At 52.3% G+C, this 25,346-nt stretch overlaps 1 long non-coding RNA gene across 1 annotated transcript; it reads left to right on the top strand.

Annotated features, from left to right (window-relative positions):
- The first annotated feature begins 327 nt into the window (after positions 1-327).
- Positions 328-23,852, top strand: LOC308187740. Its single transcript, XR_013944888.1, has 2 exons — positions 328-2,160; positions 2,488-23,852. It is a non-coding gene; the product is annotated as an uncharacterized lncRNA (long non-coding RNA).
- Positions 23,853-25,346: the final 1,494 nt, after the last annotated feature.

The following is a 25,346-nucleotide window of genomic DNA, read 5'->3' on the forward strand; positions in this document are numbered from 1 at the left end:
TGCCCCGTGAGGCTGTAGAGGGATATGGGGCCTAAAGGGTGTATAGGGCTGTAGGGGAATGTCCTATGGGGCCGTAGAGGTATATGGGGCCCAAGGGGTATATAGGGCTGTAGGGGGATATGGGGTCTAGGGGGTATATAGGGCTGTAGGGGAATGCCCCTTGAGGCTGTACAGGGATATGGGGCTATAGGGGAATGTCCTAGGGGGCTATAGGGGAATATGGGGCCCAAGGGGTGTATGGGGCTGTAAGGGAATGTCCTATGGGGCTGTAAGGGGTGTATGGGGCTCAAGGGGTGTATGGGGCTCAAGGGGAATGCCCTATGGGGCCGTAGGGGGATATGGGGCCCAAGGGGTGTACAGGGCTGTAGGGGAATGTCCTATGGGGCTGTAGGGGGTTATGGGGTCCAAGGGGGATATAGGGCTGTAGGGGAATGTCCTATGGAGCTGTAGGGTGATATGGGGCCCAAGGGGGCTATGGGGCTGTAGGGGAGTGCCCCATGAGGCTGTGATGAACTATGGGGTTGTACAGGGATATGGGATTGTAGGGGAATGCCCCGTGGGCCTATAAGGAGATACAACACCGAAAGGGGTTATGTCCCATGGGGCTGTGGTGGGCTATGGGGCCCAAGAGGGATATGGGGCTGTAGGGGGTTGCCCTATGGGGCTGTAGAGGGATATGGAGATGTAAGGGGATGCCCCATGGGGCTGTGGTGGGCTATGGGGTTCAAGGGGGCTGTTGGGCTGTAGGGGGTTACCCCATAGGGCTGTGGTGGGCTATGGGACTGTAGAGGGATATGGAGATGTAAGGCGTTGCCCTGTGGGGCTGTTGTGGGTTATGGGGCCCAAGAGGGATATGGGCCTGTAGGGGGTTGCCCTATGGGGCTATGGTGACCTATGGGGCCCAAGGGGGATTATGGGGCTGTAGGGGGGTGCCTCATGGGCCTGTAGGACACTATGGGGCTGTAGGGGGTGGGCTATGGGGCTGTAGGGGGATGCCCAGTGGGGTATAGGGTCCAAGGTGTGGGGAAGAGGGTCTGTCCAAATCGCTCTTGCAGTGATCCCCGTCCCTCTTCTCCCCGGCTCCATGTTGTTAGCTGGGTGTTGCGCCGTGTCTCTGCTTCGTGGGAAGGACCAGGAGAAGCTTGTTTTGACAATTCTGCCAGTTTTAACATGCTGTTTTGTTGCGTTTTATTTATCTTTTTTTTTTCCCCCGGAAAGGAATTAGGGTAATTAAAGTCCCCATAAATAACGGAAAACACATAAACAAAAGTAAATAACAAGTAAAATGGAAAGGCACTGACTGAGCGGTACCCAGATTCAACGCGTGACCAACAGCCCCCTTTGAGAGCAATCACAGGCTGAGCGCAGGGTACCAGAATTAGTCAGATTTAATTATTTTTTTTTTCCTTGGGTTATTTTTTTCTCCTTCAGTCCATACAACAGCTCGTCTGCGTGCTTCGTGGGGAGGTAGCCTGGAGGTCCAGACGGTGGGAAGGAACCCAAGTGGTTTCCCAAGTCTTGCACATTGTCATATTTATTAACTTTAATTTTTTATTTTTTTATGTTTTTTTTCTGTCAATGCTGCTGAAGAGTTCGCCATCAGTGCTGGGATGTTTGGGTGTCTGCATTGCGTTGCTGTCCCTGGTTTAGAGGGAAGCTCCCCTTGGGATCTCCGTTCCACACCAGGATATTTTCCAGTGCTTTTGCCCGCTGCATGGCCGCGCACCAGCAGGCTGGACCCAAAATCCCAAACACCTGCGTAATTCAGCATATAAATCAGACATTCCTTGACGGTTTTCTCTGTTGTTACCTGTTTTTTTCTTGTAGGAGGGAGATGTTTTCACCCAGAGCCCCCATCAAATCAGAGGGGAGGTTTGGGACATCCTGGGGCAGCTCTGGGATGCTCAAGAAATCAGAGGAGATATTTCAAGACCGTGACGGGGAAGAAAATAAACCACCAGCAAACAACCAGCTGTCGGTTGGAAATGACAGATTGAGGAGATATTATCGGGCAGGACAGCAAGATGCCTGGCTAGATTAAATTAACGCAAGGATTTTTATTTTTTCCCCTCCTTTATTTTAGGAAAGTGAGTGAGAGCACGACGACAAAATCTGGCTGTGGCTGAAAAATTCATCCGGCAGCCTCAGATTATTTCAAAAGTGAGTGGAAGCAACAAGGGCTTCATCTCGAGACCCCTTCCCAGGAGCAGGGGGCACCGTGGTTTTGGTGCATGAAAGCCCCACAGTGCTGAAAAAGCGCAACAAAAACCTGCATGCAATGCACCACCTTCCACACCTCTCTCTGCTGCTGCACTAACAAGGATCTTAGAAGTTTGTAGCCTTCCTGTGGCATTTAAGATTTCACTTATCTAAAATTCTGCCCGTGGGTCTTTTTTTTATTTTTATTTTTTCCCTGCCATTTACTGCAGGAGCATTAAAGAAAATAGTTCAGTAAGGATCTTGCTAATAATATTCTCCCAACCCCAGGGAAAGGGATGCTACCCTGGCATTTGGAGCCTCGCTAACAAGCAGCCTGAGAGGAGCGATGCCATATGAGACCTGTAACCTCCGAACATGAAATTTTGGAGACTGCAAACGAGCGGTGAGTGCCAGCCCTGCGGCAGGGAGGAGGCAGAGGAAGAGCCAGCAGCTCCCTGCTCGCCGCTGCACGGAGCAAACCGCCCCAGGACTTTCTCCGCCCGGCGTCCTGTTACCGCCTGGATCAGGACGCGGACTCCAAGCCAGCTTATTTTTAGCACATTTTGGGCTTAAAGCGAAGCAAAAGCTGGTGAAATATGCAGTACTGACAGCCCTGGAAAAAAAAAAAAATCTTTATTCGTCTGCAGCACTGGAAGCAGGGAAGGCTGCGAGGAAGCAAAGCAGTTGCAAGCTGCAGAGCTGCAAGGCAATTCTCCCAGCTACTCGGGCTCAGTCTGCCCAGCTCTACACGGTTTTAGATGGTGGCAGGAGAGGGTTTTTTCCACGCTCGGAGAGGGCCTCACACGGCCGGGAGGAGCCCGGCATGCTGCAGGTTTGGGCAGCTTGCGAGGCTCCAGCTGAGCTCGCTGCATCTGCCCGAGCTCAGCGGCGGGGCCATAAAAATGGGAGAGACTCGGAAAACATGAGTATCTGACCCTGCTCTGCGAGGCTTTTGCTGCATAAATACAACACGGGATTCACGGTGATGGCAGTGATGCTGTCCTGTGCCACCTCCGGCAGCCTCTCAGACCCGCTGCTTTCGGGAAGAATAACCCGGAGGGGTCACTTAGGAAGCAAACGCCGTGCAGGGCTGTTCCTGTCCCCGTCGCTTGGCATCCGGCTGAAATCCTCCAGCGGGGTTTGGTGTCTGCAGGACCTGCCTGCAGAGCAGAACGAAGCAGCAAAAGCGGGTCCCTGCAGCACGTGGAGGAGCATGCCAGGAGGTCCCTGGATGGGCGCCTGGGACAGTAGCTGGGATCACCAGGGGAGGCCAGGGTGACCCCAAGAGCTGTCCCCTGCCTCCCTCCGCCAGGAGGATGCGCACAGGGCGTTAACGTGCTTGTCGTCAGCAGGCTTGAAACCCAACCACGGACAGCTCAGGGATTTGAGGATTGTTTGTGTCTGCCTCGAGACAAATACCTCGTGTGTGTGTGTGTGTGTGTGTGTGTGTGTGTGTGTGTGTGTGTGTGTCCGCGGCACAAACCCGCTCCTCTGCTGCGCGTGTGTTTCGAGTTTCCTCATGCAAAACCTGCGTGGGTGTTGAGATATGTAATGAGCGCATAGTTCAGGATGAAAACAAGTTGCGTGGAGGAGCCAAGTAACGCCAAAAAAATGAAAGCAATACAAACAACAACATGGCACGCAGCCATACCAGCTAGACCGTGGGCCAGCCGGATCTCACGTCCTCCCCGGAGCTGCGGAGCCCATCAGCTGTTGGAAAAAGAGACCTTTAAAGACGAGCGGGAGGAAATAGCATTGGCAGTGCAGGCCACAGCGTGTTTCCTTCCAACGCGGGACGGAGCCAAGGACATGAGGCAGAGCTGTGTAACGTTTGGGGTCTCGTTGCTCAGCCCTGAAGTAAGGCGAAAACCTCCAGTGGGTTGCAGTTGTGTAAACTCCTATTGTTCTGCGAGCGGAAGAGGAGTACTGGCCTGATGGGGTATTGTCACACCAGATTTTGGCAATGCTTGCTCACCTCGCCGAGCTCCCTCTGCACAGCCAGGGCTTGGTTTTAACCCGGGGCTGCAGGGGGAAGGACCCTGCCTGGCTGTGCTGGACCCTTGGCATCTCTCAAAGCCAAACGTGTGCTCCTTCCCATAGGATCTTCAAGGAAAAATACCTACGGGACAGAGCAGGACCAGGGGCAATTCCAGAATCACTCCCCAAAGCGTCCTCACTAATTATCCTGTCTTATTTTGATGATATGATGGAGAAAAAAAAAATGGGAAAGCTTATCGAGCTTTGGAAAAAAAAAAATGGAAAAGCTTACCCCTCTTCTGTGGGGTCTGGATGCATTTCCATACTAAAAACAGGTGAAAGCAAGCCTCAAAAATCATCTGTACCTTCCTGTAACGCAGTGAAACCATGCCTCCTTCAGCATAATAACAGAGCTCCTCTTACGGAGGCCCTGATCCAAGCATCTGCTCCCAGGCCGTGCACTTAAATACCTGCCCGAGCCCTCTTCACCAGCTCTTGCAGCATCTGTCCTTTGGTTAAAGGCTTAAATCAGCCCAAGAGCTTGCTGGCAATCCGGAAGATTGAAAGGGGCCTTAAATACCGGAGCCTCCACGTGCGTATTGGCATCATTCTTTGCATAAAAGCCAGCTTGAAAGGGCTTGTTTTACAAAGCACAAGCGTGCTTTTTTTTTTTATATTATTTGCATCAAGGTCAGTAACTCAGCTTCATTCATTAGTATCCAGCTGCAAAGCAACGTGCCCCAGACAAGGGGGGAAAACGCATCTGAGTCAGAAAATAATATTTAAGGGATGCGAGCGGCTCTGAGCCACGTCGAGGAAAAAAAAGATCTTGGTGCCCTGGCGTGCTCAGCCCCGGCTGAGCTGAAACAGGCTGCTGGAGGGCAGGAAAAGCTGCTGAGATGGGCACAAATGTTGCCCTGGGTGCTTCGGTAGGACGTGCCTCTCGAATGTCACCCCCGTGCCACCCTCTCCAGCGCTCCTGCGCCCTCGGTGCCTCTTCCCTCTTCCAAGAGGAGCGCTTGGGCGTTGTGATTATTTCTCTGAATCACCCAGAGAGGATGCTCCGGCCTCTGTTTCAGATGCAAAATGTGCCTTGGAATTCAATAGTTGCTATAGTGCCGTAATTACGCTTTTTATGGAGTACTTAGTCACAATGGCTGGAGCGCCTGTTATTAGGCTTGGACTCCTTCTGCTGCTGTATTTTAAAGACCTTTCTGTTAAGCACCTTCTCCCTGCTTTAAAAATAGTTTGTTTCAGCACTTGTGTGCCTCCAGAGACAGCCCCAGCTCATGGCACTGATGGAGCACAAGGACAGGGTTTGCAGCCCGCTTTCTGCACCTCGGGAGTTGCGGTGCCTTGGCCTTGGGTGCTCCAAAACGCACACCAAAGTCAGCTTAAACAACACCGGCAGAATATTTCCAGGATCTGGGAGCTGTTAAGCACTGATCCTGCCAACATCTGTGGTTTGGAGAGGACTCTCAATGCCTGCTCGGGGCACCCGCACCTTCCCTTCGGCACCGTGGAGAGGGTGGACTCCTTGGGTGCTCCTCCTCGAAGATGCCTGAGTCTACAGCAACAGGACACAATTTGGGCAAAGATTAATCCTTCTGGGGTGCTGCTGTTCTGGTGCCCATTCCAGAAGAAGCCCAGCTGCAGCGCGGGCAGCTGAGATAGGTAAGATGGGCACCGCACTCCACATCACTCCTCTGACCAGCAGGGATGCTCTCCGCCCTACACCATGGGATCAGCCTTTCCCCTCTCTTAACCTCTTTTTGTGCCCGGGTTTCCCCATCTGGAGAATGGAGCTAACTACTTAATTGCCTACTTTCTAAGGAGTCAGGCAGGATAATTAGCTGGTGTTTGGGTAATGCGTCATAGGGCAGGAGCGCTAAGTGGTATTGCTGTCAGCAGCACCGTGGGAAGCGAAGGGCTCAATCTTGGTTTCCAGTCGGGGATGTCAGGGTGTCCCCAAGTTCATCGCTCCCACTGACTGGTCTGCTGAGGGCAGGGGACTTGGGCGAAGAGTTTAAAGGAGGAGGATGCCAAGGGCAGCAGTGAGCTGCTTGTGATCCAGAGGAGAGCTGTGACAATAGCTCCGTGGACTTTGGAAAGAGAAAAGCAAGAATGATGACAAGGGAACATGCCTGGAGCAGCACAGAAAGGGCTGGTGTCTGTAACTAGCATAATTCTTGAACAGCAACATCCTCTGAGTCGCCAGAGTGCATCGGGGAAAGTTTTCTTGCCATGCATTTATTGCATGCGTGCAGCACGGTGGGAAGCACCACACAGAAACCCGTCTCACTCTCCCTGGGGACTGAAGTAGCCTCGACCTAAAAAGAGATTTTGCATCTTTAATTTTTATTATTGTCCAGATTTCGTTAGGGATGAACTTTAAGCCTTTCTCGTGTCCGTTGATGATAACTGATGAGGTTTCAACGATGCCTTCTTGAGGTTAAACATCGGAGAGACGCTTTGGTTAATAGTCTGCCTTTCAGAGCAGTGCCTTAGCTCTCTTCTGCTCCCGTCTGCTTCATTTAGAGTGAGTGCCCAAGAGCGGTGCAGCTAAGGAAGGAATCTTGTGCTGAAGCTCTCGAAGCTTTCAAACGACCAGCAGACCCTTCAGCGCCGCCTTGTTTTTGCCGTAGCTGGAACAACGCTTTCCGTGACTCACTGCTAATTATGCTCAGCTTTCACAAACAAATGTTTTTAACCTCATTGGATCTGGAAAAACAAAAAACAAAACAAAAAAAAAACTCTTAGACCCTCAGCTCTGTCCCTGTGCCATCCTGGAGAAGCTGCTGTGATTTGGTGTCCCACCTCTGCGAGCCCAGCTGCTGGGCTTTCTGGCCACGCCAGGGAAGCCCGTTCTCCTCCTCCTGCCTCTTTTCTAAATGAGCTGACATTTCTCACGCTCTCTATTTATTTTCTCGTCCTGGAGACAGTCTCACGCTTTGATCCGCGCAAAAGATGACTTTTCCAGGGAGGTTCTTGGGCTCTCCCTGTTTCCTGTCAAGTGGCCAGGCACAGGCCACTTGGAGGAGATGCCAACTCCCTTCTCTTCTTCCCAGCAGTGGCAAACCAGCCACAGACCATCTCAGCAGCTTCTCTGCTCCCTGTACGGATGTCTCCGCATCCAGGAGCAAGGAGAGGAGAAACACGGACAGTCCGGAACTGATCCTCCCCACCGCTTGCATCCACCCATCTTTGCAAGCCGTCCGTAAGGATGAGTGATGCCTGACCTCCGGAAAAGCAGAGCATCCTTTCGTTTGCCAGGCCTGACGATGTGAAAATTGGCAGGCACGCCGCCGTGGGTGAGTCGCCGGCCGTGGAAGAGCCGCGTGCCAAATCCGCCGCCCCATCACGGCGCTCCCCCGGGAGAGACCGTGCCCAGCCTCTGCCTCTGAAGTCTCTAAAAGCCTGCTTTATCCTCGAGAACCGCTTCCTGTTGTGTCTGTTCCTGTGTTTGTATTAAGGAGGTGGAAATACTGGCAGCACTTCTGGGAAGGGCAGGGCTTGGGGAAGGATATACCTATTTATCATGATCGTCCTCCGAACCATGGCTTGGATGCTCCACTTGAGACCCTCGGGCTCAAGTGGAAAATAAAGGGGACTCACTGCTCCCATGAAGTGGGATGAATTTTTTCGACCAACAGATAAATTTATATGAAGGAATAAGCATCTTCTCTCAGGACATCACGAGTTGCACATTTTTTCCTCCGGAGGTTGGTCCAGCAGCAAATCCACCCAAACAGCCTCATCTGTCCTGTCCAGAGCCTGACCCTAAGAAAGGCCAGGGGGCCGTGGGTGTTTGCAGAGGGGTGGCACGTGGGACAGGGCCATCACAGCTGCTCCTGTGCCCTCCCCACTGGATCTGTATGTGCAGAAGCAAGGGGAAATGCTGCTGAAGCTGGGGGGCTACCAGGGTTGGGGGGATGGCATAAGGAGGGTTGAGATGGGGCAAGGCTGCTGGTGCTCTCAGAGCAGAGGGGCCATGGGGGTCCTGAAGCAAGATCCAGCTGTTCATGTTGCGAGGTGGCCATTATTTCCTACAGATCCCGGAGTTTTCAGCCCATTAGAGGGAAGCATTTCTGTTTTCTGGAGACAGGAGAGCCGCGTACCCGGCGGGAGGCTTCGCTTCTCACCACACTCAGCTTCTCCTGCTCCATAGGAAGCTGCTTCCCAGGAGCCACAGATGGGCATGGAGTGGTGCCTGAGCTCATTCCGATACCGCTCGTCTCTGTGGTTGTGTGATTTTGCAATCTGCTTCCTAGGGAGAAGAGGGACACGGAGGCCTGTGACTGCTGAAGGCTTGGGACAGGCTCCTGCTTGCAGGCAGGTATCAGTGTAGGCTTGGCAGCCTGAGTGCCATCCCTGCTCCTTTCCTGACCTGCTGTCACGTGCATGGACTGAGTGGGGGGCTCAGGGGCCTCACCACGTGGCTGAGAATGAGGAGATAAGAGGATGACCCAAATCACCACGTCCTTCAGCGTGGGCTCCTGGAAATGCCCCATCCAAAGAGTATTTGCCCAGCACATGCTGGAGAAAGGCAGGTTCCTCATCCAGCATGGGTTTCCCCTTGTTGGTTCAGATCAGGAGGCAAGGTGACATCCAAGCAGGGAGTCTGATTGTCCCAGAGTTGTGCTGCATTGCCACGAGCCAAACAGATCCCAGTTTCTCCCAGTTCTGGGTTCACAGCAGGAAGGGCAGCTTGCCCTTCTCCAGCCGGGGCACCTCCCAAGGGCCCTTGCTTCCCGCACAGGTCATCACACATTATTTATTGATATACTCATGCCCATCCAGATGTACATGTGGGAAATTCAAAGTCCTCAGTTGCTGCAGGAAGAGATGGGCTTTGTTTTGCAGAAGCCTCATGGTAAGATCCTTTATGTTGGCACTTTGATCCCAAGATTTGTCTTGCTGGGGTCTAAGGCTGCCCATGCCTTTAAGGTGAGGCTCTGAAGCCGATGGGAGCCCTCCAGCTTGTCCTCTTACCTTTCCCAAGACCCTTATTTCTGCCCCTTGCCACGAATCCGGTCACCTTTGAGAAGAGTGGGGAATCTGGCACTGTGCAGAACCAGAGGGAGCCTGAGAGCATGCCATAACCTCACTAAGTGCACCCCTACGCATGGCCCAACAATGCTTGGGGAACACTTACCAGCAGACAACGTGTCTCCCTCCAGGAATACACAGCTCCGAGGATAAAAATAATTTGCTCTGGAAATGGGAAAGGGCAAAGCAAGTGAAGAGGAAAGCCTGAACCAAGCCAGGTTTGCAATGGAAAAGGAAAGGTGATGGGAAGAGCAACAACGAAACACTGAGCTTGGTGCTACAGAGCACTTTGAGGGAGGTAAAGGGTTTGCCAGAACACCAGCCTGAGAAGTAGTCAAGAAATGCCAGCAGGAAGCAGTCACATCTCCCTGCGTAGGCATCTGGAGTACACAAGAGCGTGGCACCGGCTAAAGATGAAAGGAATTCCAAGAAAATGCTCAGATGTGTTAGCGAGGACAGCATGTCCTCCAGATTGCCAAGAGAGGGAAAGAAGCAACAGCGGTGACCTTTTCCAAGTGACGGAAAACCAGGGAGATAGCCGGGAACTTGGGAAAGAGGTCGGGGAATGGAAAGAAGAGCAGTCTTGGAAATTTTTACCTGGCAACTCTGACTTCGGTCCCAAATGCAGCAAGGGGAAAGGCCATGAGCTAAAACTCTGGCTGTCTAAAGGAGGAGGGAACAACGAACATTAAGCCATGGGGCTATGAAGACCACGTGGATGGAGATAGTGTTTCTCTCAGTCTACAGAATGAGTGGTTGTGTGAATAAAGGCAGTTTATCCACTCATTTGTGAAGGATTTGATGCAGTGTCTCAACAAAGCCCTTTTTTTTTTTTTTTAATTAGTTTGTTTTGGCTTGGATCTAAACACCACCGCACAGACTGAACATTGCAATTTAAAGGCCCTCTCAGGTGACCAGGCGGTGTCTCGATTCCTCCCAGGTGAAGTCGGAGTGCCTCTGTTAATGACCCCAAACCTCCGTTGAAGCCGTCTCTCTGCAGACCCGAAACCTCTGCATTCATCTGCCTCCGCCAACCTCAGTGCAGATAAGGCTCGGCAAAACACCGCATCCTCCGGGATGGAGGCGGGGGAGTGAGAAAGCCAGCAAATGAGTCATCGAGCCTTGCAGGCAAGATCTGCCCGGGATCTGCGCCGTGCAGGAGGAGAGGAGCCGTGCAAGGGGCTTGCAAGAAGCTGACGCTGGTCCTCCAGGACCCCAAGGACCACCCTTGACATCATCAAGACCTGGTGAAAGTCCACGCCATCCTTGACAATCTTTCTCTCCCTCTTGTCCTGCAGGTCCAGGAGCCATCTCTGCTGGCTTTCCACCAACGGAGAGGTCCCTTCGTCTGAGAAGAGACAGCAGAGGTTTGTTTCCAAAACCCTAGGGGTTATAAACGTTGGCCACGATGCACCAGAAAGTGGCTGCCCAACTGTGCATGGCCCCCTAATTAGGGAACCGAAGCGCAATCCGTCGAGGCCGTCCCTTGCACCATGCCGAAGACCTGATTATGGTCATTTTCCTCCCTGCTTCCACTGCATGCCTGAGAAAGGGACGCAGTAATTAAAGTTTGAATCTCATTAAAACCCAGAAAGTGCTTGGCTTTCTGAGAATCCAATTATCACAAATGCTATGTAACGCCAGTCAGGGCACGGCTTGTTTTTGGTGTTTGGAATTATTCCTGTTAAACGTACAAACACGGCGTGAAATCAGATTTTCCAGGGGATGTTGAAAACCCGAAGAGGGCACAGTTACAAAATCAAGTCAAGGGCAGGAGAAGACACCTTGGGGAGGGAGGGGGAGGCTGCAAGGACTTCACTCACCGGTAAGAGGAGGAAACCCTACAAAAACACATGGCTGGAAGCAGAACCCTGCCACGCTCAGAAGAAATCCGTCTTTCTAACAAGCAGTTGACCGTGGAGAGGAAAGAGTTGGGTTTTCCATCCCCTTCTATTCCCACCTCCAGGCTAAAAGCCTTCCTGAACAACAGAAGGTGCTCTTCTCAACCCACCTACAAAAGGGAGCCCAACCAAAACGTCCTCCATCCTAGAACTGCCCCCCTAACCTCAGGGTTAGGGGACCCAGCTCCGGGCAGGGACCACCACCCCTCTCCGGAGCCAGCGGTGGCACAAGGGATGCCCGGCTTTGCTGCGTGCTCGCCCGCTGGCTCGACTGCTCTCTGCCTCAGTTTTCTCAGCTGTAAACTCACATTAAAACAATAACCTAATTTGCTGGGGTGCTGACAGCCTCCAGCAGCGGGAGCGAGGAGCTCTGCCAACCTGGGGTAAAAGGTGCTAGTTAAGTGCAAAATACTACTATGCTTTTTGTGGCAGTGTGTCTGCCATACGTTACACTTATGTAACATTACTTAGCACTTAGTCGGCACTTCACATCTTTAACTAATTACACAGAATCGAGCCATTTACCAGCATGAAAAGAAAAACATCCAATAAAGGCTGATCCTGAAACGTTGGACTGATTTCCAGGCTCCTCCAGGAGTGAGAATTGCAGAAGATGCAAAATGAGGTTTTGAAGAAGAAAGGCCAAACAAACAGATGCGCGAAATGAGAGAAGAAAATCAAACCGTGTGACAGCAGAGAAGGACTTGCAGAGGAAAATAGCCCACTGCTTTTTTCTCATGGAAACAGCCAGCCAGAGCTCAGCCTGCAGCATCTCCAAAGCACGTTTAACATTCACCTCCTCCTCCTTTTTGCAATTAAACACATATTCTTATGCACCTCGACTTTTAAAATAAATAATGACAATTTTTAGCGCTAGCAATTAAAAGCGGTGCTGTTTACATTTTAATTAGCTCTTTCAGTGCGACTAGCTCAGCTTCTTTCAATCAGAAATGGATGTATTTAGAAACAAGACAGCTTTAAATGCTCTCCCTTTTTCTGTAAACAGTAGCCCTGCTCTGCTTTCAGGTTCTCAGGGCAGAGGGAGCAGAGAGGCAATCTGCTGGATGGAAAACTCTGCACAGCTTTTCTTCCCGGTGGTGATTCTCTGTGGGAGTGCAGAAGAGGAAGTTTATTTTGGAAGTGAGAAAAATAAAGCGAGGTTTTGTTCCAGGAGAGCGCAAAGATAAGTAGCATCTGTGCGGCTGGAAGCGCTGTACGTGGCTGGGAAGACCACATTTACAGCTGCAAAGTGCCAGGTACATTTTTTACCTCCTGGTGAAGCTCCAGAAGGCAGCCAAAAGCTACCAAACCAATCCCCGGGATGCATTTTCCACCCACCTTTGGCTTGAGCTTGCAAAATCACCAGTCGTGTTCCTGCTCAGTGCCGTCCGTGGGCCTTGATGCAGCGTGGCAAGCCGACGAAAACTCTGCCAGCGGTTTCAGCACGAATAATAGCACCATCACAGCCTCAAGAGTGCAGGTGATGTACATCGGGCCCCTCTATACACCAACCCTGCTCGGGCCGCACCTCCTTCAGCAATCCACTGCTGTACATGGCACGTCTGCATCTCGGATGCAAGCCTCTTGGAGGAGAGGCAGGTGTCAAAACACCACTCGGAAAGCTTTTGCCGCAAAATAATTCTTCCCAAGTCAACAGCAACTGCAAAAGCGTTGCTAAATGGTGCAGAGGAGAAGCAGGTTCAGAAATCCAGGGTTAGCAGGTGATTTTAGCAATGCTCTCCTGCCTGCACCCTCACACTGCTCAGGAGGAGGCAGCATTATTTGTGACTCACAAATAAACTTGGTGGCTTGCCCAGGGCAGGAAGGGAAAGTCTTTGGACGTAGGTTGAAAACACAGTGCTTTTCTGGGGAATGTTCTCCCTAAGTATTTTTATCTTCCCTATGTATTTTTATTTTTCCTAAGTACTTTTATTTTCTGTTTCCCAGCTATTGGCAGGATGGTGGAGGAGAAAGTTGGAGGAGTCACAAGTCCTTGACATTGAAAAATCCCTTTACTTTGTCTTTGCCTCAGTTTCTCTCTCTATAAATGACTGCAGAGCTCTCTGGCATGGGCTAAATGCAGGGAAAACGCCCGCTAAGGACCAACTATTGTCATGGAGAGAGGAGGCAAGTGGCTGTGATTTGAAAAATAATAGCCCATCCCTGCCAGGGCAGAGTTTGTAAGGAGCACTGATGGGATATTTGGGGCTCGTCTGGGGTGTTTCCTTGTGAAATTACCTCCTTGTCCAGCAGAAAAAGGCTGCAGAGGTCCTGTCTTGGGGCACTTCTGTTTTTTTTTTTCTCCCCCCAGAGCTGCAGCCAGGGGTGCGGTGAGCTTGTCCCTGCCAGCCCCAGCATCCCGTAAGCCCGTGACCTTCCCTCGCCACTTAGTCTCCTTGAGCCCCAACATAAGCAGATAAAACAGTAAGACCTTCAGGGGCTTTGCATGAGCTTGCTCACGTCCCGCACCAGGATCCGCTGGCAAAATCACACCCGATTTCTGAGATGCTTTCAGGGAAATCCCTTCGCTGGGAAAGCAGAAAGACCTGAAAGGTAAAACACAGGGAAAACACCGTCGGCAAGCATGCAGGTTGGCACCTCCGCTCCTGTTTGCCCAGCATGGCAATGGCAGTGATTTCAGCAATGGGCTGCATACTAAGTCATCATGAGTTCTGCAGTTAATCATGATGATGAGTATGAAGGCAAAATGAGAAGTATTTTTTCTGGTGTTGGGGCTTTCTGTGGGCTGCATCTGCACTTGAACCGCTCCTTTCCCAGCTGCACATCTGGATGGTGAGCACAGAAACATCAGTTCAAAATGGGGTATTTTTGCAAAACAAAGCCAACACAGGGGACGCCTGACCCCCAGTCAGGTGCCTCCCTCTTATTTTGGGGACGGCCCTCACCAGCAGCTCACACTCGAGGTGACGAAGCCATCAGAAAGGTCTGATTCCCGTGGGTCACAGAGCACAGCCAGCGAGGATGAAGACGAAGCTGTCAACCTGCTCGAGCTGCCCATTCTTTGGTGCCATAGGATGGCATGGTTCTTCCAAAAGGAGCCCGTCCCTGGCCATCGGGGAGCCTGATCAGCTCCATCTGCTGTGGTGGCCTTGCTGGATGGCTCAGCCTGCGAGGCTGAAGGAGCACCCCAGCCTACCTAACACTACTGGCTGATGCTGGCTTGCTGTTTCAACACGGCACTGGTATTTTGTATTTTTCCAGCCAATCCTCCAAAGCCTCTCTGCTTCTCTCCAGCTCAGCACCCCATCCCAGTGCAAGACCCCACGGCACGCACCCATGTGATGGATGGGTTACACTTCGGAGACCTTCCTAAACATGCTTTTTACAGGTCGGGAGTGGATGGGAAACCTTGAGTGTGCAGCAGGACCACAAAGAGGATTGCTAAGGGCTAGAAAGCGAAACAGGAATTTGGATTTTTTAAATCTCTGCTTGAAAGGAGAGCAAGAAGAGCATGCAAAAGCCAGTAGTGAGGGAGAAGGCTGGAAAATCCCAACAAGGCTCTACCCGTGGCTGAAGGCCAGTTGAGTGTCCAACGTAAAAGCTGGCCAAGGCTGAGTCTCAAGAGGCTGCTCGGGGTTGGGGAGCCATGGACAGATGTGTGCTCCTGGATCCAGCTGTGCCACTGGCCCTGCTCCCCCTCCAGCCGTCCATCCCCACCCACCAGCTGCAGCACGGAGCAGCATCGCTTAGAGAACAGGCGGCAGATTTGGGGGTCAGGATGGTGCCATTGACATCGTGGTGCAGAGCACTGAGGACATTAACGAGTGGCTGGGGCACGGTGACATTTCCAGCTGGCACAGCCCTCTGCCTGGTGAACATCTGCCCTGGGGATGGAGAATAACTGAGGGAGCCAAATGGGAGCTTTCTGAGGCAGCTGAGGGTTGCTGGAGAAGGTCAGCGAGCCGTGCCGCAGGACTGGTTGTATTTTCATGGAAGAAGGGTTTTTACACCCAAAAGTGTAACAGGGAAGCGAGTGAGGAGGGAAATGGAATTGTTGGCAAGGCAGAAGGGCCAACACTCGGCGCCCTCCTTACAATCCTGTCCTCTGAGTTCCCAAAAACAGGTTCTTGGGAAATTTTATATTTAAGAAATCAACCTGTGTAGGTTGCAGACATCCTCTGGTATTCATCTTCAGCTGCTAACGGCAGGATCTGTTAATGAACATTTTGATCCTTGGGTGGCTGTTTTATAAAATCATTGGGCAACACGATCCTGAGAGGCAGCAAAAAGGAAATGTGGTGGTGATTTAAAACAGAAAAGGAGAGAATATAATTTTGGCAATCACCAGCCTATAAAAATAATAGAACAAATATTTAAGAAAAGATCATGATGAAGTATTTAGAGCTTAGTTCTGTCCACACAATAGTGTCAACAGGGAGAAACTTTGCAGATGCCAGATGCTGAGTAAAATTACCATGAGACAAGAGTCAGACTCGAGGGATGATGGGCACAGAAAACGGCCAGGTTTTCTTCTTTTCCAGCTCTTTTTGATGCAAAGAGGAGTACTGTTGGAGAATGACAGAGCCAGAGGATGAAGGGAGTGCAGCCTTTACGAACATGTGTTTTTATTTTGACTAATGCATTTTGCTTTGTCTTAGGAAATAAAAAAATCAGAAAAAAATGCGTTGGTCTGAAATATGGTTTGTGCAAACTGAAAACACATTGAAATGCAGCAAGTAATCCTAAACAAGGGTGTGCTGCATCGAACAAGGCGCGTCGGCTGGCGTAGAACAAGAGTCGGGATTCAGGAGTAAGCTTCATTAACATCTTTGCTGATGATCCGGGAGGACGACGCCAGTGTAAAACCAGATTCACAGAGGACAGAAAATCAGTAGCAGATTAATATCTAATAAGTTTTATGAGGTTTAGATCCACTTCTGTTCCAAACACCTGGAAATTTCCACCCGATACAAAGAGGCACTTCGTGCACCGAAAGAGCTCATCTCATTGAGTGACGCTTTCATTACTCACCGCCTAGCCCACTCAGTCTCTTTGTAACCCTCTGAATATACTCCTGGGCTTCTTTCCTGGGTCTTTCCGCAGCCCTCCTCGTCGTTAGCTCGTGTGATATTCACAGGCATGTTTCTGGAGCAAGCCCGTGCATCCCGGAGCACGCAGCCGCTCTCCAGGTTTACAACCTGCCCGCTGTCCCCGTGTGCAACAAAAATTGCTTGAAAAGCCGATGCTGAGCAGCCCAGAAGGCCACTGGAGAACAGCGTTGTGCTCTCCAACACGTGTCCCATCTCCACGTGGCCTTCAGCACTCTGACCTGATAACACGGATTAAACTGAGAAACCTCCCAGGTCTGCGCCTGCCTCCGCGCTCCTCTGGCACTTACAGTGCTCCCTGACCTCCTTCTCCTTACGCTACTTGGGCGATTCGCCGCTGTTACTCAAGACCTTTCCATCCATGAGGTCTTGAGTAAGAGCCGTGGATTGTCTGAGCAGCGTAAGCCGTGTCCCCGGAGCGCTGACCTGGGCTCTCCTGGCCATCAGGAGAAAGGGGGCAGTGGAGGACAGAGAACAAGGAGCACCCGTGGCTTCTCTGAGCACGCTGGAAGGATGTGGGTTGTTTCTGATTTCCTGACTTCTCGTCTCTCCTCTCAGATACAGCTCGATGGTGCGAGGAAATGGGCTGTCAAGGGGAATGGCGTTACCTTAAGTGGAGAGAGGAGCCACAGGGGGACCTTCACAGCCTTCATCTGGGACCTTCACAGCCTTCATCTGAGACTTTCACAACCTTCGTGTGTCAACCGTCTCAGGATCTGCTGGGGATGGAGCATGGAGGAAGAGCAGGAAGATCTGGAGCTGGCAGGATGCCTTGACTGATCCAGGGGGGTTGGACACCATAGGACCCTCCATCATCACCTACAGAGGGTCTGAAGTACCCTGAGATGTCCTCTGCAGGGCCACAAAAGCCCCAGGTGAGTTCCCAGATGATAAACTCATGGACGAGGCCACCTAAAGGAGTTGCCACCTGTGAGTGTCTCGAGGTGACAGATATTCGTGTGAGCTTCCCCAGCTCTGTCCGTGGCAGTGAAGACCTTGCTGTGGACTCCAGGGACACATCCAATTACAGCCCCCAAACCCAAGGGCTTTTAACGTGCAGACTCAGGTGCCTATACCTGAGCGTTGGGTGGCCACAGTGGGGGAACCCTGGGGACACCCAGGGGGTGCAGGGAGGTCCAGTGCAGCAGGAATAAACCCAGAGAGAGCAGAAAGGATGCTAAGGATGGATGCAGCAACCGATGCAGGAACCAGGGGCAAAATTACTGGGGACACGGTCTGGCCAGGTCAACCACGGAGGATGCTCGCTGCGAGGGGCAGGAGCAGGCTAAAGCCTTCTGGAGAGACAATATTTATCCGCTTTGCTTTGTGGCTGCTTGAAGCCTGCTGGAGAATTTGCTCCCAAACAAACAGAGGAAGAAGAAATGCATGTGAATGGATCCAAACATCTCCTTATGGCGTTGTTTTTTTTGTTGTTTCTTTTTTTTTTCCCCCCCCCTTTTCTTAATGGAATGTGTTGATTTTGCGTTTGCAGCACGTCAGGCTCATTTTAGGAACGTGCAATTATTTTCGTTAAAAACCCAAGGGGTTGCAAAACCCCCAGGGAGGATAACGCCGTGTCGTTGAGCGGCGATTCCCGGGTTGGGAGGGCAGGCTGTCTGCGAGGCAGCCCCAAACAGGGCAGGAGCCCAAAGAAAAATGCTGTTTCCCAGCCCAGAAAGCAGGGAAGGCCCAGGGAAAGCAGCTGTAGGGCTGCCAGGAGCTGCAGGACCTGGTGTCAGGTGCCTCTTGCCCCAAACGGGGACAGCAGGAGGCACGGCTCAGCCTGTCCCCCCCCCCCCCCCCAAAGCCGCTCCTCCGGGCCAGGCTGGAAGCGGCCCCGTCCGCCTCCTTCTCTGACTCAGCCATTACACCCAGGGAATTTATGGCCTTTCCTTCCTGCCAGCCTCAGTAAATATCCCCGTCATCTGACCGGGCTTTGGGGACCTACCAGGAGCGGGAGCTTTGCAGAAGGGTTGGGGTGGGGAGCTGAGCCGTGGGGACCTGCGCCGTGGGGACCCCCAGTGGGACCCTCACCCCATGGCATCGCCGTCCCCAGCAGGACCCTCACTCACCCCGTGGCATCGCAGTCCCCAGCAGGATGGAGCCCGTGGGGCTATCCCAGATCACGTCCCCGCTCAGGACAGCAGCCACCGACCCATCCGGGCAGGTGCACAGCAGGCACGACCCGGCTTTTATTTCCCTTTTTGTTTTAAGGACATCTGTGAAACCAGGGGAAGGGATGGAGCAAAGGTCTGAGACCACCAAAAAAAAATAATATATATATATATATATATACAGAAGCCACGTGCTTCAGCTCTGCTGGTCCCTCCTGAATTTGCTTATTTACTTAATTATAATTTGCTTTTTCAGGTGATGCCCAGGTAGCGAGGTGCCTTCACCCCATAGTGCCAGGGCTCCCTCGGGCTGAGCAGAGCAGCAGGACGTGGTTTCTGATGGATTCCTTGATGCTCCCAGACTTACTCGGTCACCTATACAGCTTCCCTATAGCTAATTTAGGGATCCTGGCTTGCCCCCTGGAGGCAGCCCCACGCACCGTTGATGGAGGTGAGAAAAATGATGCTAGTAATAAGGGTGAGGGTAAGTTGATGGAGAAGTTTAAGCACGTCTGAAGGGCTGCAGGGAGAAATCTGCACTTTTGGGTCATTGAAGCAGCTATTTTGGGTAGGCTGGACCGTCTGGGCTGGAGAGAGGGTGAGGCAGAGCCTAAATTCAGCACGTCAGCTACAGCCCGCTGGGTGCCCATGCACTCATCCATCTCAGGAGCGTGTTCACCACCACAGGGATGGCGATCTCCACAAGGCAGGTGAGAGATGCTTCAGTTCCTCATCGTTGCAGCCTCTGGGGATGCTGAAACTGCGACCTCTGGGCCAGGCATCGTGTGCTGCACCCTCCTGGCATGGCCATGGTGCCTTTTCCTTCCCGGATCTCCTCTTCTCCCAGGGCAGCATGACCAAGAGAGACATTGCTCCCAGAGCCATGAGTAGTGGGGCTGTTTGGTAATGCGAGCACTGGGCACATCCTTTAAGAGCCTGAGGCTCACACCTCGTTCCTGGAAGGGTTTTGCAGGTGTTGAATTGGACAAGTGCTGAGGAAGAGCATCGGACCACACGAGTGCCCATCTCCAGCCCGTGGAGCGCCTGCGTGCGGGCTGTTAGGAGCCAGGCTATGGGAGGTGCAAAGCGGCCTCCGTCTCATGGCCAAGCGTTAATTTGCCTTTATTAATGGCTGGTGGCAGATAGCATGTAATTGCTTTTGAGTCCAGCATGCACTTATCCTGTCTGCACGTTCAGTGCGTTCAGCGGCGAGTTCATAAATCAAAAGCTCTCAAGAAATCTGCCCCACGATGCAGTGAGCGTTTTTGTGGATGAGGCTTCCCCACGTGGCCCCGTGGCAGTGATTAATAACCCCCATCTTTCCTTTTGTCTGGGATTTTTAGGGCAAGTGTGAATTCAGGTCCTCGTTGGACTGCCACGAAGCACATCGGTTGGCACAGTGTGGAACAAGGCAGGGATCCCAAACCGGAGCGAGGCAGAGCCGTGGGAACCGTGGGAGTCAAAAACACAAAATAAAGGAATAAATGAATAAATAAATAAGGTGGGTTGCTGGAAGCCTGGCAAAAACCATGCAAGACAAACTCATAAACACGATCAGCGAATTGCCACCTGGGACAAAGGCACGGGGGCAGTGGCTGGTGGCCGTCCCGGTGCAACACTTCCTTGGTCGTGCCGTATCGATGCCCTCGGCTGGGGCCATGAACCATCAGCTCCTCACAGGGAAGGGCTCGCACAGGCACAAACTGCTGGTGTGATGATGAGTTGCCAAAGAAGATGCTCTTGCCACATGCCTGGCAGTTTGGGAAGGTGATGGTTTTGTCCAGGATATAAAGTCATCTCCCAAACACCCCACGAGGGAGCACTGCAGAGGGGGCTTCTCCTTCCGAATGAGCGTCCTCCGCTTGCTTTTCAAGCAGGTGAGGGGCTGCTTGAGTCTTTGCCCACGCCAAAGCAGCCAAAGCACATCAGGAGCAGTAGTTCAAGGTCCTCTCCATCGCTCCATTAAAACCCTTTCCATGCGCTTTGATGCTTGACCCATTCTTGTCCCCCCCCCAGCATCGCCTGTTGAGCCAGAAGAGCCAAAATTCCTGCACTATTTTCCCTGGGAGCTCTGTGCCTGGATAAAAACCAGGGAAAGAAATTAATGAAGGTGGCCACAGCTCAGGGCAGCCCTTGCTCAGCTCTGTTGGCAGCAGATGAGCGGCTCCAGCTCGGCGAGGGGCTGCAGCGCGCCCTGGTCGCTTTGCAAACACAGCCTGCAGCAGCCACAGAGCTGGAGGAGGGCAGAGCACCGCCAAAAAACCCAGGGCTCGCTAAACAACACTGGGAATTAACCCACGCTGCATGGGAAGGCGTGCACGGGCTGAAAATAACCCCCACTCCCCTCTGATTTTCTTAGCAGGGGGCGGAGGGGGGGAGATGCTGCTGCAAAAGCACCGTGGCGATCCAGAGCAGAGCGAGGGAGAAGCCGGCGCTTCCGCTGCCAGGGAACGAGCTTGAAATGGATCCAGCGGATAAAGAGATATTCAAAGTTCAGCTAATGAGCAAGATGACTCACTGCCTCGGCCAGACAAAGGTTAGGCTGGAAAATAGAAAGGCTCGCTGCAAGGGGCCAGTGGGGATGCGAAGGGCTGAGGCACTGCTGAGCGCTGCTGGGGCGGAGAGGCTTGGATGTGACCCCGGATTTGGGCTGGCTTTGCCCCAGGCTTTGCGTCGGGGTTGCACAACGGAGTGTCCTGAACCACGCTGGCAGGCAATCGGGCATGCGGCAGCTGTACCTGAAGCCCTTCTGCAGCCCTTCTCCTGCATAAAATATTTATCCAGTGGCTCGAGCAGGTGCTGCTTGAAAATGAAGGAAAACAGCCCTGCCTTCGCCCCCTTCTCCAGGCCAGCACTGCTGGGGAGGGAACAGCTTCAGAGGATGGTCACCCCCCGCAAAATGTACTAGTTAGTCACCTGGAGACATCAGCGTGCTTTGAACATGCTCATCGCCACCACTGTGCCTGAGGAAGAGAAATATTTTGGTAAACATGCACGCTGCTCCAAAGCATCCAAAAGCGAGGCTGGAAAACCAGCACCTCTCTGCTCCCCGGGGATGCTGGCCGCCTTGGAGTACCCCAAAACCCTCCTAGGGCATCACAGTGTCAGGGCTGGGCAGAACTGATCTTTTTTATTTTTTTTTTTCCTGGTTATTATAGCCCAGAAATACGAGGAGCTGCAGCTTGGAAGCCTACAGACAGTTTTTCTGGTGACCTTGGGACTTCATTTTTTGGATGTGCTTTTATTTCCTTCACCGCCAGCAGGAAGCTGAGGCTGGGGCCAGCTCTGGAGCTCAGCTCCAAGCTTCCCCAGGACGTGGCAGGGCAGCACGAGCACTTTCAGCCCATGCCAAGCCCCGGACACCTTTGGGCAGGCAGTTTGGGAAGAAGAGAGATGGGTGTGGATGGATGGGAGCAGCTTTTGGAGAAAACAGGAGGTCAGAAAGGGAAAGGGGATGGGGTGGGGTGTTTGCATCGCTGCACGCTGTACTGAAGGCACTCAGAAATAGAGATGTATTGACTGAGGCAGCCCCGTGAGCAGTTTTTGGGGATGCTACAGCAGAGCAGGAGATGTCTCATTGCTCATGTTCAACCCAGGGCATGCTCCACATGGGCAGGGATGCACCTCAGCACTGGATGCTTACGGGTAACGCACGCAAAGCAGGAGCATGGAGATGGGGCACAAATGAGGTAGGGGTGGAGAAGTGTGACTGAAGGATGGAAACCCCCTGTCCTGTTCTTCCCAGACATGTTTTTCCCTGCCTTCGTAGCATCCTCCATGCCCATGTATAAGCTGGGTGCTGCCCAGGAGCTGGAGCTGGGCTTCCCAGCAAGGAGGAGCCAGGGCAGCGGGCAGGATGCTCACCCTCAACCACAGCCCCTTGCTTCCCAGGTGGCAAGCGGTAGGACATGAGGAAATGGCCCCAAGTTGCACCAGGGGAGGTTCAGATTGGGTGTTGAGAAGAATTTCTTCCTGGAAAGGGTGGTGAGGCATTGGTTTGGGCTGCCCAGGACGTGTTGGAGTGTCCATCCCTGGAGGTACTTAAGAAATGTGTGGACGTGTCCCTAAGGTTAGTGATAGGACTCATTAGGTCACGTCAATGGTCGGACTTGATCTTGAAGGTCTTTTCCAACCAAATGGTTCTATGTCTCCATGATGCTCTCCATCTGCTCTTCATTTCCACGGCCATGGGCTGGCTTCCCAGGCACAGGAAGAGGCAAAAGGCTGAAACCCAAACCTAACCCCCCCTAAAAAGGCTTTAGCATAAAGGCTAAAACCCAAGGCAGCATTCTGGGCTGGTAGAGGACAAAGGGACTACTCGTTTCTTTTCCATATCCACCCTTGATCTCCCTGCAGTCCAGGCATGGCATCCGAGAAATAAGGGCTGGACACTCTGTGCCCCCGCTGTGTTTAGGTGCTGATGTCCCTGTCCCCCAGGGCAAGGAAATTATTCAGCTCCTGACTGTGAGGCTGCTCGTAAGTCTTGTAACACCAGGATGAGTTACTTCCAAGGGATGCATCACGCAGATATTAACTTGACTGCACCTGTGTACTTTGAAGCTCTTCAACGAGCTTCGCAAGCATTAATTAACCGGTTACCAGCTCTGCCTGACACGTCCCCCAGTTGGAGGTAGCTCTGCCAGCTGGCTGTCAGCCAAGCCCTGCAGGGCAGGCTGGTGGCTGTGGCGGTGCATACAAACCCTTCATCCTGAGCAGAGGGCAGCCCGGACCAAAGTTGGGGTTTAGGAGGTGACCCAGGAGGGTCCTGAGCAATGTGACAGCATGCATCACCTTGTCCTGGGTTTGTGCAGCACCATCGGGGTCTTGCTCCTTTGTGGGGTTCCTGGTTATTAGTTTCAGGCTGATTTATGGTCTTAACGTTGTTTCTTATGGAGAAACGGAGCAAATGATCACTGGGATTCCCAAAAGCACAGCCAGCCAGAGAGGTCCAGGCTTCATCCAGCCCCGGTGCTTTCATGGCCAGGAGCTGCGGTCACCAGCGCCTCGCAAGGAGTGAAGGATTAGGGAGTTGGATGGAGGTAAATGCACCACGTTATCAGCAAGTCTGAAGGAAATGGTGACACGACAAATTGGTTTATTAATTATCGCCATTTTAATGGTCAAAGACTGCCAAGGATTCCTCTCAGAAGTCCTACTGAAGCAGAGTGAATCAAAATAAAAGCATCGCTATTTCTAGGGCTGTGCAGAGAGGTCGAGCCTGCCGTGAGATGATTTTGATTGAAATAAAATGACCCTGTGATGGACTGATGCTTGCAAAACAGAAGTAGGGCTAAAAGGGAGCTGCAAGATGGAGTGATGCTCCTCACACCAAAAATCCTCTGGACACGCTCATCCTTCCACCAAGGGAACCGAGCCTGCAGGACCGAACAAACTCCATGGCACTGGGCTCAAATCCACCACACCTCCAGTCCTGTGTCCCCGTTAAAGCCACCAAAGCGCTGCTAACAGTGCCCAGCTGGAGGCACCCTTCCCAAAATCACGACAGAGGAGAACTGAAATTAAATAATTTAAGGGCCATCCTACCTTTGGGGGACGCTTGTTATACCCTATAAGAAGGAGAAGCTCAGCTGGTACGTAACGTCTGCTTGCCTCTGTCACCACGCACATCCCACTGCAGATCGCGATGATTTGGCTATTTTGGTAGCAATCCCAGCCAGGCTTTCAACGAAGCAGTACCTGGCAGAAATACACGCGCAGGTGGGGCTTGGGGAAAGGTCTCCTTGCGGTGAAAAGTTTTGCCTATGCGCATATTATGGCGCCTCTCGAGCTAATGCGTTCCCAGAGCAGCACTCAGGTGCTTATTAATTTTACAAGAGCGAAAAGCAACCAGAACACCCTGTTTGCTCTCACCCGCCGGGCTGCGATGCACGTAGGTAAAGTGAAAGCAAAGCAGCTTCTGCAAAAAGGCGGTGCAGCGAGGTCGGCGGTGCCTGCGATGTGCAGAGCATCGTCCCAGCTGCCCCAGCCAGAAACCCCCAGGGACACCAAAAAAAAACCCCCACACCTTCCACTAAAACTAAGCTTTTAAAGCACACAAAAAGTGGTTGTGTTTGTGCTCGTGTAGCTGGAAAAAAAATGAGACAAGGCTCTCAAAATGAGACTGAACAAGTGGAGTTTTGGAGCTCCATCCCGCTGTTGGATGCACACCCTCCGCATGCCCCCTGGCCGTGATGAAGGACAGGGACCTTGCACATGTTGGAGGCACCATGAGTTCACTCTGAGTCACCTGGGAACATTTAATTCACCCAGGAGACGCTCCCAGGCCAAACAGAGCTATTAGCACAGTCATCCCTTAGCGTGACATCAGCTGGTTGCTGGAACTCCACGGGTATTAGCTTGGGAAGAAGCTTTGCGACAGATTGCCGAGGGGATAAATGGGAATAGAGGGGTGAAATGAAGAATGTTTGGGTTAAGCACTGAATTTCCTCCGGTGGAAGAGCTGGAAGTTGCCCAGAGCACACACACCGAGAGGGCTGAGGACCAGTAAAGACACAGAACAGCCCCACGTTGGCAGGGATGAGGGCTGGGGACCTGTTATATATTTTCTACCTCTACCTTCAGAGCAAAGATTTGGCTTTAACTGGCTTCAAACCACCTATTGAAGTCACTTCTATCGATCCCAGCACTCCAGAACCTGAATCACATCCAATTTTTTAATGTGCTTATCCTCACCCTGCCCTGCAGGGGTAGGAAAAGACCGAGACGTGTTTTGCATGAGGGAAACTGAGGCAAAGAGAGATGGGTGGCCTTGGGCACAGCTTGGAAGGTTGGGCCAGGGGGTCCTGGTGGGCAGCTGGCTGAATGTGAGCCAGTGGTGGACCTGGGTGGCCAAGAAGGAACAAGAAGGTGGAGCAGCTTCACCCTTGGGTGAGACGCAAAGTCTCCTCCAGAGACACAGCCAAAAAATGCGCACACCCCTGCGAGATGGGGAAGGACAGGCAGAGGACACTGAATGTGGCCAACATGGGGTGGGTCCTAGACCGCTGTGTAGCAAGGAGGTACACATGGAAGAGGGC

This window comes from Anser brachyrhynchus (genome assembly GCF_964034855.1).
Source record: "Anser brachyrhynchus genome assembly, chromosome: 1".
Classification (NCBI taxonomy): Eukaryota; Metazoa; Chordata; class Aves; order Anseriformes; family Anatidae; genus Anser; species Anser brachyrhynchus.